The sequence below is a fragment of the Thermobia domestica genome, chromosome 16, assembly GCF_964235325.1.
Source record: "Thermobia domestica chromosome 16, izTheDome1.hap1.1, whole genome shotgun sequence".
Lineage (NCBI taxonomy): Eukaryota > Metazoa > Arthropoda > Insecta > Zygentoma > Lepismatidae > Thermobia > Thermobia domestica.
Genome location: NC_137469.1, coordinates 131,760,355 through 131,779,770, shown reverse-complemented (window position 1 = coordinate 131,779,770; position 19,416 = coordinate 131,760,355). Strand labels below are relative to the sequence as shown.

At 35.7% G+C, this 19,416-nt stretch overlaps 1 protein-coding gene across 2 annotated transcripts in view; it reads left to right on the top strand.

Moving 5' to 3' along the window:
- LOC145673420 (peroxisomal leader peptide-processing protease) overlaps window positions 1–19,416 on the top strand; it is a 645,832-nt gene that overhangs the window by 469,302 nt on the left and 157,114 nt on the right. The gene's annotated exons all lie outside the window — the stretch shown is intronic.

The following is a 19,416-nucleotide window of genomic DNA, read 5'->3' as shown; positions in this document are numbered from 1 at the left end:
CCCGCTTAGTGAGGAGGAAAAAGAAGCTTATAACAGTTCGGATACTTGTCATATATGTGAGAAAAACTTGAATGACATTGTTGAGAAAAAATAGATATATTAAAGAAGAAAATACAGTTCTACAAGGATAAAGATGATATGAGTGAAAAAATAAAAGAATGGAAGCATGACCTAAAAAAGTGTTTGTATAAGATAAATAAAAATAAAGCAAAAGTAAGAGATCATGATCATTTAACTGGAAAGTTTAGAGGTGCAGCTCACAGTTATTGCAATTTAAACTATAAAAATTCTAACTTTATTCCTGTATTTCTTTACAACTTAACTGGCTATGATACGCATTTGTTTATTAAGGAGTTAGCTTATGATACACAGAAAATTAAACTGATCGCTAATAATGAGGAAAGGTACATAACATATGAAAAATATATAAAAGCAGGACCAGAAAAAGATGGAATAAATTTAAGATTTGTTGATTCATTTAGATTTATGCCAAAGAGTTTAGCAGAGTTAACTAGTAATTTAAAACCAGAACAATTTCGAGAAACATTAAAGTTTTTCCCGATTGATAAACTTGATCTAGTTAAAACTAAAGGTGATTATCCATTTGAGTTTGTTGATTCATTTGAAAAATTAGAAGAACCCGTTCGACTATCTCCAGACAAATTTACAAACAGATTAACAGGAGAAAAATGAGTCCTGAACGTCATAAGCTTCATGTTCGAGTTTGTAAAGAATTCGATCTGAAGTTAGTGAGGGACTTAACATTATAACAAAACAGATGTTCTTCAATTAACAGATATATTTGAAAACTTTAGAGATGTGTGTTTAAAGGCATATGGATTAGATCCTGCTTGGTATTATACAGCACCGGGCCTATCGTGGGATGCAATGTTAAAGATGACTAAAATTAACTTAGAAATGTTAACTGATTATGATAAAATACTAATGTTAGAAAAGGGTATACGAGGAGGAATCTCACAATGCAGTAAAAGATATGTAAAAGCTAACAACAAATATATGCAAGATTATAATAAAGATGAGTGTTCAACATACCTAGCATATCTAGACGCAAACAACTTATATGGATGGGCTATGAGTCAATACATGCCTTATAAAGACTTTAAATGGATTAAACCTTGCATAGATATAATGAACATTCCAGATGACTCAGAAACTGGATACATATTAGAAGTAGATTTAGAATATCCGAAGTATTTACACAACAAACATTCTGATTTACCATTAGCTCCAGAAAACATGTGTCCACCAGAATCTAAACAATCAAAACTACTAACAACACTTTATAATAAGGAAAGATATGTAATTCACTGTAGGAACTTAAAACTATATATGTCGCTTGGAATGAAATTAAAGAAAGTGCATAGAGTATTAGAATTCAAACAATCATACTGGTTAAAGAAATACATTGATTTAAATACAAATATGAGAACGCAAGCTAAAAACAAGTTTGAAGAAGATTTTTATAAGCTCATGAATAACTCAGTATTTGGAAAGACTATGGAAAATATTAGAAAGAGGCAGCCCATACAATTAGAATGTGATCCTGAAAGAGTAGAAAAATTAATTGCAAAACCTAATTTTGATTACAGAACAATATTTACAGAGAATTTGTGTGCTATACATATGAAAAAAGAGCGATTGACATTTAATAAGCCAATATATGTTGGTATGAGTGTATTAGAACTATCAAAACTATTAATGTATGATTTTCACTATAACACTATGAAGCCGAAATATGGAAACAATATAGATTTATGTTATATGGATACTGATAGCTTTATATATGAGATTGAAACTGATGACTTCTATAAAAATATAGTAGAAATAGTTGACCAGTTTGATACGAGTGAATACCAGGAAAATAACATATATGGACTGCCACTAATAAACAAAAAAGTAATAGGTAAGATGAAAGATGAGAATAAGGGTAAAATAATGACGGAGTTTATTGGATTGAGATCAAAGATGTATGCTTATAGAGTAGAAAATAAAGAAGAGAAAAAAGCTAAAGGAGTAACTAAAGCTGTAATATCAAAAGAGTTGCAGTTTAATGATTATAAAGAAAGTTTATTTAAAAATGTAAAAACATATAAAGACATAAACCTCATTCGGAGTTATAAGCACGATATATATAGTATAACCGTTCATAAGCTAGCATTAGATTCTTCAGATGATAAAAGATATATATTAAGAGATGGTGTAAATACATTAGCTTGGGGTCATTATGGGATAGAGTAAAAGTGTAATTATAAGTAGTGTAGTGTAATTTTAGATGTAGGTTTTTAGATTATAAGTTTTTATGATTTTAAATGTCATAAAAGCCTATGCGATCTCACTTTGGGTTATCCTTCTGTGTTAAAGTATTATAGCCAGTGGTGGCTTCATAATTTTTTTGGTAGTTAGGGGCGGAAGGGGGAAAAGTGTCTGCAGAACATACATATGTACTCTACTAACTGATCATACATGAATTAAAAATTCCAACCGGAAATGGTGCAACGATGCGAGATATTAAAGGAGGAATTAAAAATCTCCTCTTTACGGTATATCTTGCCGATTTTTATCAAAACGTCTTTTACTTGTGTCTGTAAAGGAACATGTACAGATGTGAGGAATAACAAGGAGATTTATGCTCATATGCGAACGATGCGCTGTGTACAGAGCGCAGGTTCAGCTAGTCTATATATTAAAATACTAGGTTTATATGATTGTCTCCAATCCTTTCGACAATGAGATCTCGAAAACCACAAGTGCTAGAAACGTGCCGTTTTCACTGGTCAATTCCAAATTTTGTGTAGAGTGTCCAGTTCTCATTCAAATTGTCAAAAACCATGTCGTTACTGTTCTATTCACCATTATGGGGGCGTTTTACCATAAGATTAACATTGTTGCAGGCCTACATTACAGTGTTAGGGAACCAGTAGAGAAGTTACGCATGGCGGGTTGATGGACATTGCAGGCGCTTTTCTTAAATCTGAATGGCAAAACCTATTGCATGCTGGCAACTTCAGAGGCCTGAAGAGACGCAATGAGGCGTGCTTGGACGGATATGAATTTATTAGAAAAAATATTTCCATTTGATATCATCTTAGTTCTACAAATTTGCTACAAACTCACTCCAACATCTAAACGAATAAGGATATATGCACAGTGGGAAGGAGATTCATGTTCATAACAGAGCTATGCGCTGAGTAGACAGCGCAGGTTCAGCTAGTCTATTATTAAAATGCTAGGTTTATATGTTTGTCCGCAATTCTTTCGAGAATGGGATCTCGAAAACCACAAGTGCTAGAAACGTGCCGTTTCCACTGGTCGATTCCAAATTTTGTTTAGATTGTCCAGTTCTCATTCAAATTTTCAAAAACCGTGTCATTATTGTTCTATTCAACATTTTAAGGGCTGTTTTAAGTCCATAAGATTAACATTGTTGCAGGCCGAAACTATGGTGTTAGGCAACCAGTAGAGAAGTTACGTATGGTGGGTTGACGGACATTGCAGGCGCTTTACTTAAATCAATGGCAAAACCTATTGCATGCTGGCAACGGCAACTTCAAAGGCCTCAAGAGACGCAATGAGGCGTACTCGGACGGATATGGATTTATTAGAAAAAAATCTTTCCACTTGATATCGTCTTAGTTCTACAAATTTACTCCAACATCTATACGTAGCAATTCACTTCCTTTGTGAGTCTCCTATCCTTTACTTGTTTGAGTAAGTAGACTGCTCAGTGGGAAGGAGATTCATGGTCATAACAGAACTATGCACTGAGTAGACAGCGCAGGTTCAGCTAGTAGTATGTATTAACCAGCAACTGATTGTTTGTATGTTTTTTTTTTATTTATATCTCTAGGGATGCTGAAAATTTTCCGGAATCCGATTCCGGAAAATGTGTTTTGCGGAATCTGAAACTTTACTTCCCGGATTTCAGAAAAATTCCGGAATTCGGAAAACTCCGGATTTCGGAAAAAATCCTGAATTTTTTCCAATTTCGGAATTTTTCCGAAATCGAATTTTTTCGGAAATATGGATTTTTTCCAATTTTACGTTCTGGACTGCGGAAAGTAAAAATTCTGGAATTGGCCATCCTTGCTAGTAGCTGTTAAAAAAGCATCATAATGAATATATACTATAACTTGTATTAGTTTCATGTATGCACAAAAGCAGTTTGATATGTCTTATCACTTAGGCAGAGAGTTGAGTTGATTTTGAGTTTAACGTCCCGTTCAGCAGCGAGGCTATATGAGACGTGGACCTACTGATTAACGTGGAATCCAAACCGCATGAGCTCCGCCGGGAATCGAACCCGGGTCTCCTACACTTAGGCAGAGAATTGTTACTGCAGTTATTTACTGCTTTATAAGGAAGTTGCTATATTCACACCCAAAAAGGGCGCTGGCATGTCTGAAACATAATCGCTTTCCCACCTGCAGCAGTTCCAAAGCACTGCAAACTACTTTCTATCATTGCGTATTTACAAGTAGTAGGAGATATCAAAAAACAATATATAAAATCTACTACTTAACAGTTCATATTTTTATTTTACAGTACGTAAACTAATAATAATAATAATAATAATAATAATAATAATAATAATAATAATAATAATAATAATAATAATAATAATAATAATAATAATAATAATAATAAGACTAGTCGAGCATAAATGTTATCAATTGCATCACATTGGTAAGAAACGACGCATTTTTTAACTTCATAAAAATTCGTTTCTCACGATTTTCTCGAAAACTACGGATGATAACTTATCTTCATTATGTCATTTTGTTTATCTCGGTGTGATACATGTCTTATCTCTGGATATCAGAGTAAAACAATAATTAAATATTAAGAGTACATCATACTTTTGGGCTACATCTCATTAACCATGGAAAGATTGAGTAGTGTTTGCTTTAGGATGTGAGTTTAAGCTTAACTTGCACCACACAGTTTTAGGATTACAAAAAGGAAATTTGTTCGTTTGCATTTGAACAAAATTCTTAGGATTACAAAAAGAAAATAATTTTTCCGAAATCTGGAATTTTTCGATATCCGGATTTTTCCGAATTCCGGATTTTTTGCTAAATCCGGATTTTTCCCGATTTTACTTTCCAGATTCCGGAAAGTAAAAATTCCGGAATTGGCCATCCCTAATCTACGTTTATCTCATTTCGAGGTTGTCTATTGCTTGTAAAGCTCAATGACAAGAAAATATTCTATTCTATTCTATAAATTTCGTACAATTTGTTACAAGAAAAGTATGAGGAATTGCTATTATAGTGTAACATAGCCTGTTTGCTAGTATCATAATGAGAAGTTCGATTAGTGTATACTTCAGAATCAGCTTAATCTTAATGTGTGGGGTACTTCTTGTATTGTCAAATTTTGGCTAAAAAAAAAAAAAAAAAAAACGTTTTTCCCTATTTTCTCGAAAACTGAACTTGAGGATTTAGTCACTCATATCACTGTTGTTTAGGTGAATGACATCTTATTGTTTGGTATATAACTTGTTTTTGAACAGTGCCGTACCGTGGAGTATCAGCGCCAGAGACGAGAGTATACGACTGCACCACTGTAGATATGAGTGAGGTTGACAGACCAGCTATGAAGCGCCACCATGTTTGGCGCGAATCGTAGAAAATTTTCAAAAGTAAGCTCCTGTTTTCCCTTGATTTTGAGCACTTTTTATTACTTTTTCCTTCCATTTTATATATGTCCACATGCATGTTCCTCACTTCTAAAGCAGTACTTTGATATGTTGACAAACCTAGTTAAATACTGGTGTTGATCAAAAATATTTTTCTTCTCTCTTTGTTTTTCTTTCATTTTTTTATTTCTCTCCCGAATTTTTCGCCCCTTACTTCGGCGCCCGGGGCCGTCCCCCGCTCGCTCCCCCTACGGCATGGCACTGTTTTTATACATTTTTTTTTTTTTAAGTTAAACGCTAGTAAGAAATGCAATACCTTTCTGGATTTTGGGTTACGGAAAAACAAACAAAAAATACACTCCTATGATCTCATCGTAACTTATCGTCTACAACCGGAGAGAAATTTATAGAAGAACCATTGTTTGTAGGACAGGATGTTAATGGAAACACCATTTTACTTTCAAATCTTTAAGAGATTGTGGGTGTTCTGAAACGCTATATGATAATATTGCATTTGGATTTGCAATACTTGTCTTCGATTGCATCAGGATGTTTTCTTCTGGGTTGGTTGCATATCCATGGATCGAATCTGTGAACGACGCTTTCAAGTATCACTTTCGGTTTCCCTGGAAATTGTGGAGGAAAATTGAAGGAAAGATGGATCAAGACACTTCTTGTGCGTCGGCTATGAAGTGTATAGCAAATGAAGTTCTGGTTTCCATCATCGCATCCTGTAATTATGTCCCGAAAGAAGAGAGAAGAATATCTGGAGAGACCAAATGAAAACATAGTGACGTCAGCCTTGCAGTCATCTTCTCTGTGATCGACCTTTTTGATAGAGGCAATTCTTGATCGTGACAAGTTGTGACCTCTCCTGCATGTGCGGATACTCACACATTCACAAGCAGTTCCAACCAACATACAGTACGGTTTGCTTTTACCCTTGCTAATATTAGCTGGATCTTCCAGTTCAGATCTCAGAAATCCCGTTAACCGAGATTTCAGCATGTATTTTTGTGTTTAAAAAAAGAATTATAATTCACGGCATTATCAACTGTTTTTAAACAGAAAATGACTTCCTGAAATTGAGGAACTGTTCAGGTTATTTTAATAAATTATCCACGTATGACATGTGAGGTCTCTAGGTCAAAGACGTGCTATACCAAAATATTGGACTTGTAAACAAATACTACTACATTTAGGGGCACGGCAACAGTGGTAGAGCGCTTACATCTGGTGTGTGGGGTACCTGGTTCGATTCCCTGCAAAGTAAGTTTGTGTTGGACATCTTGTCCGTGGGTTTTCTCGGTTACTCCTGTTTCCTCCCACATTCACAATCCAACAATTCTTCTATCATCATTCACTTGCCTTAATCATCCGTCTCCCTTAGCCTGACGGGTATAATGTCGGACTGTACCTGTAAAAAGATTCAAATACTAAATTTCAAAAATTGATCTTTCGTTCCTTATAGATGTCATGATTTTGGTTTTAAAAAATATATTTATAAAACTGTATTCTTGCGAAAGAGCAAGTTAATTGTGTTAAGTGTTACCACCTAATACAAAAATGGAAAGCAACAATATCATCTGGATTTGAATGTCTAGTATTTTCTCTCTTGCATTGTGTCTTGAAGTTGTTTATTTTTAAAGATACGTGTTTGGTTATTAGAAGTAGTAGTATGTGCATCAGTGTTGGTAGAAAAACAATAGGCTGAAATACTGCTGTCGTCATTTCCTTTCCGTTACCATGATGATCGCCATGGTTTTTTTTTTTTTTTTTTTTTTTTTTAAATACAAACGCGTGAAGATTAAGATGTATTACATTTTGATATCTAAAGCTGTGAACATATTTACAATTGTACAAAATTTTAAAGGCAAAGGGATTTGTTGGGGAAGGGTACAGATTAAAAATATGGTGGCCACTATTTAGAAATTTACTAGTAAAATCTAGAAATAAATAAATAAAGAGACTTAATTTTGAGGACTTATTTCTAAAGTGATAAAGTAGAAATAGAATAATATAAACGCCATTATCATTTAATTCACCGCAAGGATAAGTAATTGTACATAATATAAACTCCCTAACAGTGCAGATTGATGAGCTGTCCGCAAAAGGAAACAAAGTAAGAATATGATTTTTTAAAGGGAGAAATAATTATTTTTAGAATAATGCTAATTCTATTTTACATCTACAGTTCTTACGCCTACTCTCTAGGGAACAGGTCAAAACTCCCACAGCCAAAACCCCCACACAAATGGACAAATCTCCCAAATACACGAACGGTCATAACCCCCACACTCAAGAAATGTCAAAAACCCCACACAATCGGACAAATCTCCCACACTCTGAAATGATCCTGGTTGAATGTCTTGCTCTTGTACTTTTTAATAATATTTTTTATTCCACTGAAACTGATGTTGCAACTATTCTTCTTGCACTGTCTTCTAATGACAGAAACACTAAAGTGGGCGTCATAAAGCGCCGCAACAAAGACGTGCAATCACAATCATTTCAGAATGTGGGGGGATTTGTCCGATTGTGTGGGGTTTTTGTCCATTTGTGTGGCAGTTGTGACAATTTCTGCATGTGGGAGTTTTGACCATTTGTGTGGGAGATTTGTCCATTTATGTGGGGATTATGACCGTTGCTATGTGTGGCTGTTTTGTCCATTTGTGTGGGAGTTATGACGATTGTGTGGGCGTTTTGACATTTCTTGAGTGTGGGAGTTTTGGCTGTTGGGGTTTTGACCGTTCGTGCGTTTGGGAGATTTGTCCATTTCTGTGGGAGTTATGACCGATCGTGTGGGCGTTTTGACATTTCTTGAGTGTGGGGGTTTTGGCTGTGGGGTTTTGACTTAGACCCACTCTCTACAATATAAGTGCACAATTATATTACCCTACAAAATTACAAAATACTGTAATGAAAAAACTGGATTATACGTGTGTTGGGAATTTTCAATCTTGACCAACCTCTATTTGGTGGACATGTGTCAGATCTTACCTTATATTCCCTCTTCATTAAAAAAAAAGTAATATAGTGACACTATAATAAGAAAACAGTCAATTATGATGGTTCGGTATATAGGCCTACACGTATTTTAAACAACTAGTAAATTTCCTTCATGTTTGAGTACTACTGAATCAAAATTTTCCAGGATTATGTGAAGTTAATACCTTACAATAAACAAGATTAGTACATTTTCAGAGTTAATAGAAACTCTAGATATACAGGGTGTCTAATATACAATGCAACCCGGAGTTTGGGATAGTAGAACTTTTGAACCTGAAGTGATACACGAATAATGGTTATACCCAAATGAAGCCTTGTTCATGCATATATTTTTAAACTAGGAAGCAACGATTGAAGTACACTAGGAACTACACAGTGTTGCCAGATGTAACCGAAGGTGTAATTTTTTTATTTTTATTTTTTATTTATTTATTTATTTTTTTATTTTTATTATTATTATTATTATTATTATTTTTTTTTTTTTTGCAAAACATGTAAATTGACTCATAACTTATACATATGGATGTTCTGTCGTTAATTTTCAGTTTGTGTAGTTGGAGTGGCTTGGAAACTATGGAGCAGAAAAAAATAGTTTTCCATTTCCACCGATAACTAATCGGATGAGGCCTATGTAAGGGGAAACTAGGGAAATCGTAGTTTTCAGAAATTAACACTCTGAATTGGTAACTTTGCTGATGTTTCAATGCATCAAAATGTGTGTTAAGGATCTGTCTACATTATGCAATTCCTGAAAACAATGAAAAAGAAACTTTGAAATTATCAAGATAAAATTTTTACTTACATGTACCCGGCAACACTGCTATACATTTCTATGGGACTACTTAAAGCAAGAGGTATACAAGAACAATCCTCGAACTATTCAAGACCTGGAAACGAACATTCGCAGTTCCAATGAGAACATTAACACTTCTAATCTTCGTAAAGTTGCTGCCAACCTGGTGAAACGTGTGAACCAGTCTTTGAATCAAAACAGGGGACACCGCTGTAGAGCTGGGAACTCATTTCTGATAGTAGCAGTGTTGCCGAGTGCATATAAGCAAACGTTTTATGATGATAATTTCAAAGTTTGTTTTCCATTGTTTTCAGAAATTGCATAATGTAGACAGATCCTTAACACACCTTTTGATGCACTGAAACATCAGCAAAGTTACCAATTCAGAGTGTTAATTTCTGAAACCTACGATTTCTCTAGTTCCCCCTTACAGAGGCCTCATCCGATTAGTTATTGGTAGAAATGAAAAAAAAAAAATTCCTGCTCCATAGTTTCTGAGCCACTCCAACTACACAAACTGAAAATTAACGAGACAACATCCATACGTATGAGTTATGAGTCAATTTACATGTTTTGCAAAAAAAAAAAAAAAAAAAAAAAAAAAAAAAAATATTTACACCTTCGGTTACATCTGGCAACACTGTGTAGTTTCTAGTGTACTTTAATCGTTGCTTCCTAGTTTAAAAACATATGCAAGAACAAGGCTTCATTTTGGTATAACCATTATTCGTGTATCACTCCAGGTTCAAAAGTTCTACTATCCCAAACTCCGGGTTGCATTGTATATTGGATACCCTGTAGAAATAGACCTACACAGTGGAATGTGCTATTTGCGGATGACATCATGATGGTGAGTGAGACCAAGGCAGTTCTGCAAGAGAGGGGGCGTGGTGGCTCAGTGGTAGAGCGTTCACCTCTGGTGCTTGGGGTCCCGGGTTCAAACCCTGCTCCCGCCAAGTGAACTTTGTGGTGGACAAACACCGTGTGCGTGGGTTTTCTCGGGGTTCTCCCGTTTCCTCCCACTTTCTTCATTCCACCATTTCATTCATCTCTCATAATCATCGTCTCCTTTAGCGTAACCGGTATAAACGTGGGACGTAAAATTCAAAAATTTCATTTCATTTCATTTACAGTTCTGCAAGAGAAACTAGATGTCTGGAGAGGAGCATTGGAGAGCAAATGGGCTTAGAACTAGTAGACCTAAAACAAAATATTTACATTGCCCTTTCAGGAAAAATGTAATAGAGAATACAAGAACACGATTGGACGAAAAAGAAGTGGTAATGACGAATTACTGTAGGATCGATTTTGCAAGAAAATGCAGGAATAGAAGTAGATGTAAACACCAGAATTAACTGCTGTTGGATGAAATGGAGAGAAGTGGCAGGAGTGTTGTGTGGCCGTAGGGTACCAATACGCCTTAAAGGAAAACTGTACAAAACAGTAGCGAAGACCTGCCTTATTATACGGAGCGAAATGTTTGACGACGAACGAAGAAGAGAGAGGAACGGAAGTTGCATGTTGCGGAGATGCTGTGATGAATGTGTGGAGTGACGCGGAAGGACAAAATTAAGGTTGAAATTATCCGGGAACATTAAAGGTGAGACTAGTAGTAGAAAAAGTGCAAGAAAGTAGACTGACATGGTTTGGGCATGTAAGAAGGCCTTTGGAATACTTTGCTCACCGAGTAGATACAATAGAAGTGAGTAGGACACGAGCCCGAGGCCGACCAAAGAAGAAATGGGAAGATTGTGTTAAAAACGATATGGTGCAGTGTGTGTCACAGCGGATATGACACAAGATACAAACAGGTGGAAGACAGCAATCTGAAAAGCCGACCTCAGCTAACTGCATTGAGAAAAAAGCATAGAAGAAGGTGTAAAATTGCTGATTTCGGCTTCAATGCTCACCTAATTGCTTTTTCTATCTTTCTTGAGTATCATTTATTAGAAATACTTAACAAGAAACACAAGTGTTTATTTTACTCTAATATATGCTATCCGGAAATTAACACCTCATTATTTTCGCTTTGTGTTTAGGTCCTTAGTCCATGTTGTTTAGAAAAAAAATGGCCATCACGATGGCAACGAGAAGGATGTGACGTCACACTATTTCAGTTCTTGAGTGCAATCTGCTGCTTAACTGTGCATTTTGCTTATACAGTTCACAAGACTGATTGATCAACGCCCATGCCAAACCACTTGAAGCTGCAAGCTTGAAATTTGGACAAAGTACAAGATTTGCAATGCAAGGTCCTTCTAAGGAAGGGTTTTTGGAAATTCGACGGGTTAGAGAGGAAAAAGGATGGCAATTATTATCTTAAAATGTACATATCTCGGAATTTATAAATGTTAGAAACGTGAAATTTGGTATTTTAACTTGTCATTTAAAATAATTAGGCACGTGTTTCACTGGGTTTTGATATTACTCCTAGAAGCGAATAAAAAAGTGTGAGGTTACAATTGTTATAATTCGATGGCTGTATCTCGAAATTCGGCTAGATAATTTTGGCAAAATCGGAATGAGTCCACTACATGACAGGAACACTGTATCTCGAACTGTGGAGCAGGTTAGAGTTCGAGTTCAGTAGTCGGAATTGATTTTTGAACGGTTGTTGCAAGGTAAGATAAAGTGTTCTGGGCTCTGTACGTCATGCATTGAGCCAATTCTTCAGATGTGCTTGGTGAAGCATCAGACTGGACAGTTTCATGGTCTTCTATCCGTCAACGGTACAGCACTGGCTTCAAGCGTCGGAGAAGAGGGACTGTACTAGGGATATATGATTTGCAGGCTCGCATGTGGACTTTAATCCTGGACTCCCATGTTTTAAATCTAGGCTACCATCTGTCAGCATTCCAGTATGTCAGTTCAGCTCTTCCATTTGGTAGCCTATCTGTCTTCGTCAACCAGCTATCTGGAGATCGTCGTCGCCTGAAGTTTTTACCATCTTCTGATTCTTCTGCTCCTTAAAACAAGTGGACCTGGCTTTTGACAGAAATGTGAGGGAAGCCAAAGTTGTGGGCTTACATCGTCGAGTGATTTTGGCCATGGTACTCTCATGAATGGTGTCATCCATCATCGCCGACTACTTCAATTCTTAGCTTACTTGATTGCTATCCCTGACTGCCTCGTCCTGCAATCTGACAGTGGCTACTTGAATAATTAATTTTGTTGTGAACTCAAGTGGAGTAATTATACATTCCTTCCTAAATAAGAGTAATCTCAGAAGGTTCCTGCTATAGTGAGTTTGAACCTTAACCCGGGCACTTTTGTTACAGACTTAGTTACTTACGAGAAAAAGTTTTCAGAATATTCTGTAAGTGAGTGAAGCATACCATAGCATTTAGATTTATCTCTTGAAAGAAACCATCTTACTTTCTTAACACGAGCTTGGAGTCGGCTATGGCGGAGTTGGCAGGTATTTTCGTGATGTCTCGTCAATTACTTAAAACCACCTGAATAGATACTTTAGATCCAATGTTGATCTGTGACCACGTTAAATCTAGGCATCACTAGTTATTTTCTTCATATCTTAAACCAATGATGGCTAATTTGTAACACGTTGGCCGGACCAAAATAAAAATGAAGCTTGGAGGTCATTTTCCACTTTCCTCTCTCCACCTGAGCTACGGTTTGGTAAATGTGTGTATGTCATACATTTTCTGAGTCTTTGTTATGTTCTGTCTACGTTTATTCTTGTATGTATCAGGACAATTAGGGCCGAAGCTAAGAATATTGGAAACTTAGTACAGTTAAACCTGTCAACTTGGCCACCTCTCTAAGTTGGCCACCTGCTTATCTTGGCCTAGTTCGTCTTGAACCTGCATTTTCCCATAAGACATTCGTTACTTACTACTCTATAAGTTGGCCACCTGTCTATCTTGGAAGTTGGCCACACTGAAGCAATGTTTACCCTATGATGATAATGATAAATTTACCTGTGTATCTTGGCCACGAAAAATACAGTTTTGTTATTTTTCTTAACTCTTTCGAATTCCCATATGAGAGGCAGATGTTCTGTATTTCTGACTGGACACAAAAAAGCATAGATTCGCACGATTTGTTCTTGGAGGTCAATGGTCAGAACACTACCCTCATAAAAGGGTGGTGAAGGAAGATGTGAATAAGAAAAAGCACGCACAGGAATTCAGGAAATGGTTGTACGTATTTGTTTACCCTGTCTGTTTTGGTAAAACCATTAGCTATATCGGCTCCTTTCATCAGTGGGAAGCTTTAGTAATTCCGGAAAATTCTCAAGGTTAAAGCTCAATTGTCATTTATTGGCACCTGACTGCATGTCAAAAGGTAGCGGAACTTTTGAGATATGAATTCCCTCAAGATTTTCTCAAAACATCTTTTGCTCCGAAGGAAACACTTCTATGCCATTAACAAGAGGTAGTTAACTACAATATTAGAATGTGCATATCTGCCAAAAAAAATAAAGCAAATATGTCTAGAATGAACCACCATTCAGTAACAACTGAAAAGAAGTCATATAAATTGCATATGAATTTCTCAATTTATAACTTAGCTTTTCTTGTTTTCAATCTGAATAACTGTGTGCTATAATATCAATTTCAATAAACTGCGTACATACACTTCTATTTCATGGTTGTTTGTGTTATTGTGTTTTCAATCCGAATAATCTAATGTACCAGACTAGTTTTCAGGAAGAGAAAGGTATGCATATATAATAAACATACTATCAAGAGCGCCGATCCTGGGGGAACCGAGGGGCCCGGGCCCCCCAAAGCTCATGTGGCCCCTATTTTATTTATGAGTATACAATATTTGGTATAAATTTGAGTGCAATTTGTCTTAAAATCTTCATATATATATCTTCTGCATCTGAATTCCCCCCCCCCCAATTTACAGAGAAATCGACGCTCTTGCATACTATAGTAATATTTTCTAGTACTGTATATTTTTATGATTACTCCATATACATTTTTATAAGTAGCTGTCGTGCCACTGCTTATTAAAATTTTACAATTAAGTAATACTAGAACTCCTATTCTAAAAATACACAAATCACACTTATTTTCTGTAAGTTGGCCACCTGTCTAATTTGGCCACTTTTCGATGGAACCGATGGTGGTCAACATAGACAGGTTTCACTGTATGTGAAATCAGCATGTTTCAAAAAAAAAAAAAAAAAAATCTGCCGTGTCTTATTGTATTACCGTGCAGAGTGAGCTTGCTAACCAAAATGTTCAAAGAATATTTTCTCAGTTAAAAAATTAAATCTCTATCCGGGTAGATTATGACAGCCAGCTCCCTCTTTATGTTACATATGAAGTTCACGAAAGAAAGATCAAATCATACCTTTTTCATTTTTATTCCTGGGCCACCATTTGGCCATCACAATCTTAAATGATCACAACGGAAGATACCATTATTGTGAGTGAAAAAGTGGCCAAGCACCGTGGGTTGCTACTCTCATGCTAGATAATGCCATATCAGTGATTTGGCACTTTTCATATATAAAGCACCAAGCAGTATGAAACTGATGATGTACTAGTTATGCTCAACTGCGTGGATAACGAAGGCAACGATTAAGAATAATTGTTTTCTGCTATGAGCATCCGATCCCTGTTATGTTCACTTACGTAACAGTATTGAGAAAGCTTCGTTAAAATGGAATTTGCTCCAGTTTGCCTTCTCTTCAGAAAACAAGAAAAAGAACGCGTTCGATTTCTCGTTACACGATATAAAAATGAACGCTGTACCTACTTTTCCCTTTTCGTACAGTTTGCGGCACAGAAAATGTTACAAAAAGTTTGTCCGAATTACTAACAAATTCTTGTGTCGTGTGCTTATGCATTCAGAAACACACATCTCGATCGACTAACTGGCTTCTGGTAATCAAACCAACTGGCTCTCCTCCTCGCCTTCTCTAAAGCTGTCTGTGTAACGTAATATATTCTTTTCATTCAGACGGAAAAATAGGAACCATGTTTACAAACTTTATAGCTCTAAAACCGCCTTTTTCACTCGTTTGTTCTGAAATGCCTTTTTAGAGCCTAAATAAAAAAAAGTCACAAAATGTTCCCATAGCTTCATAAACGCCTTTATTTGCATTCTTTCTCTTCTTCAAAGACTACATATCACATCAAACTAGGAAAATGCTCCTTGTGAAACCGATGAAAATTGTCAATCTCGGCAGTAGATTTTGTGCTTCCCGAACTTTGTAATGCGTTCGCAGAGCTCAAAAACTACTGACAGAAATGATTGTTACAAAATTATTAATTTCATTTTGTTTCCCAGTAATTGCAAACAAATGTTCCAGAGGCGTCATTTGGGCAGGACAAAAGGGTGTAATTTCCTCCTCCCTTGAGTGTGATAAACACATATTGTTTGATCAAATGTATATTTAAACACTAATGTAAAAAAATGAAACTGTTATGTCGACGTTGAATATCCTCCCCGCTCCCAAACAAAATCTAAAATGACGCTGCTTTTAGCAACAAACCTATAGAGTTATGGTAGAACATTGCTAGAGTCCTTACATTTGGTTTTAAGAGCCGAAGGTTTGATCCCAAACCATGTGCGTTTATAGTGGACGGCGTTGAGAGAGAGAGAGATTCAGAGACAGAGAGGAATGATTTACGAGTATATGTGTAAGTTTAGAATTGGAACAAAATGATCGGACAGCATCCATATTATGACGAAATTTGTGATTTTGTGAAACGGAAGAAGGAAAGCTTCCGAACTGCGAGGATCATATCAGGTAGATGTTGAATTAGGTGGAGAACCCCTTTTAGAGTATCAGATGATTACGAAGCGAGAGAAAGATCTTAAGATCTGGGAAATCAAGAATTTTTTTTTTTTAAATCTTCAGCTTCCGAGACGGGTTTTAGACCATGAACCTATTAACTATCGAACAATGATTTTATCCATCCAGTCACGGTGAACTCTATACCGTTATTCATACGTATATTCTTCCTTTAGCTACGTTGAGATACGAATAGAACGGAATATTCCAAAAGTTTACTCGGTTGGTGCGTCGTTGACACTGAACATAGACGTCTTGTAGCTTTGTTACAGGGTACGTTATAAACTTCCCCTTGTTCAGGAACACTTTTAAGGCAGTAAAAGTTTGTTACTACATTGTTAATTGCGTTAAAGAGCCGTCTGATAAAGTAGTGTTAAATACTCAGACATAAATCACTTTCTGTGAAACTCTAGTGGAAAATGAAACAAATCGTCGTAAACATGTTATACTTTTGAAAAGAACAAGTTAGGAAAAAAACAATGGAAATGCGCATAAGAATGTCACTTGGATGTGAACATATAACTTAAAAAAATAGCCCGTTTACGTCATTATGTGTTAGATAAATAGTTAGTGTAAGGGACTCCTACGTGGATGGTCGTAGGTTTGAATCCCGACCGTTCTTATTATTTTTTCTTTTAGCAACGCTCATACTGTTCATTCCAGAAGTTCAATTTTGAATTAAATTTAGTTCCATTTAGTTTAAGCCTAAATTATTTTCAAATATGATATTTGTTATTACATGCTTTTCTTTAATTTGCGATGTTTCAACTTTGATATTAAATCTTAAAACCTTAATTTAACTCATTTTTCTATGTCATATCATTATGAAGTTTTGCACAACGACGACAGTCGGGCGGTAATACAATATTCCATTGCTACTATAATATATTTATATATTTTTGGAAATTTTTGACTCAGAAAAAAAACTACAGTGGACCGTACGAAGCAACAGGACTTCTGGAGAAATTTCGAACGAATTTAGTATATGTTTAAATTACCATCTGAAAAATATACTGTGGGAGATGACGGTAAGACACTGAAACCATTTCTAGGAGGGGAAGGGGTGACATGTATGTTTTGTTTCTAGTATCTTTATTGCAAAGTTATGTCTTTTGCTTATAATTAAAATCATATTTGCTTATGGTAATGAGACTTCTATAACAGCAGACATCTACAAATGACATAATACCCTCTTATCCTCTAATTGATATGGCTTGCTCCCAATACTGCACCACTGGGCTTCTCATGTAGATAGTCCTTCCCTGATGTCATTCTTAAAATAATAATAATAATAATAATAATAATAATAATAATAATAGCATGAACTATGATGTTTGGAAATGAAAAATTTCATTTTTAGTTAAAATTAATTAGTTTCTAAAGAATTTTCGAAGACATTGCTCCTCGGTGAGAAATTATAGTATTGAGTTCAAAATTCTGAGGAACTAAAGAAAATGATTATGCAAGTTTTAATCCACGCGGCATTTGAAACTTATTTACAAAGAACTAACACTAATTCCAATGGTAATGGCAATGAAACATATCCATCCATGGGATCACAAGAAGAATTACCTCAAAGTGTTAATCTTTGAACTACCGCTTATGGCTATGCAAATAATAATGATAAATGAAATATATCCGTTTATGGGATAACAAGAAGAGTGACTTCAAAGTTGAAATATTTGAACCATTGCTTACGGCTGTGTCAATGGCATGGGTTCCTGCACTTCGGTACGTTTCTAATTACACTTTTTACATTAATTTAGGTATGCTAAAACCAATAAAACGATTTTAAAACATCCACAAACTTAACATTTTTTCTGGAGACCCCATGGACGGATTTTCTTAGCTAAATAAAATATCGTAGCTCCATTGGATTCAACATTATCAAATGACTATAAAGAGCGCAGTTAGAAATGTATCCAAACTTGGGCATTTTTACCTTTGACATAAGCGGTTGTTCAAAGACTTGAGGTTATTCTCTTCGTGAGCCCATTAATGTAATGTTCAGAAATACTGTAGTTTCATTGGATTCGATGTCTTTAAATTAGTATAGAAAGCACAATTTTACATTCATCCAAGCGTGGGTATTTTTTCCAGTGGCATTTGAATTAGTTCGTTGTATGATTAACACTAACTAACTTTATGGCCTATGAAGCACGGAGGTTCAATGCTGCGTTCACAAAAGCTCTTCTTTGACTTCTGTCCTTACCAATTGGATCCAGTTTCCACTTTGTATTCCTATTTCTGAGAGATCCATTTTAATATTGTCCTTCCATCTGCGCCTAGGTCTTCCTAATGGTCGTTTTCCGATTGGTCTTCTAGTTAAAAACTTGTCTAGTTGAAAGCGTTTGTACTTTCTTCCATCCTGGTTACATGACCTGCCCCCGTGAGCCTCCTAGACTTGATGATCTTAACAATGTTTCGTAAAGGGTATAAATTATGCAGTTTGTCTATTCACTCTACCGTATGAATAAAATATATTTACAAGTAGTATGTATGTCATTGCTAGGGAAAGGTAAACAACCATAAATAAAATCTACTATTTAGTACAGTTATACAAAGGCAAAGAAATAAACTGTTACGTATTGTTGGCCACGAATTACATTTAGTATCACTGTAATAAGGGAGAGCTTACCATCAAGAATCTCATGTTCAGGGACGCCGATCCTGGAGGTCAGGGGGGCCTGGCCCTCACAAAGCTTGTGTGGGTCCCCGCATTGTATTTATGAAATATACAATATTTGGCATAATTTGAATCCAATTTGTATTAAAATCGTCATATATGCCTTCTTCAACCAAACATACATCTGAATGACCCCCCCCCCTAAAGTTACGGAGAAAGCGGCGCCCTTGCTCATGTTGTTCTGCTCGACATCATATAGCCTATCGATTTATTTGTTTTTCATCTTTGAACAGTTTTATAGTTAAACAATAATTAGTTTTATATAGAGTGAATCATAATTTCGGGCTATATCGTATTAGTCCTACTGTCTGTGATCGGTCTTGGCCAATGTCATAACGAAAGGTTTTATGACGTATACTTTAGTGTCAGTTTAATTCTAATGTAATGTATAGTTATAGTCTAACATCAATTTTGAAGTTTACAAAACAAAACTAGTTTTTCTCGTAACCTACGCATGAGGATTTACACTCATGCATTTCATTTCTTCAGTGCAC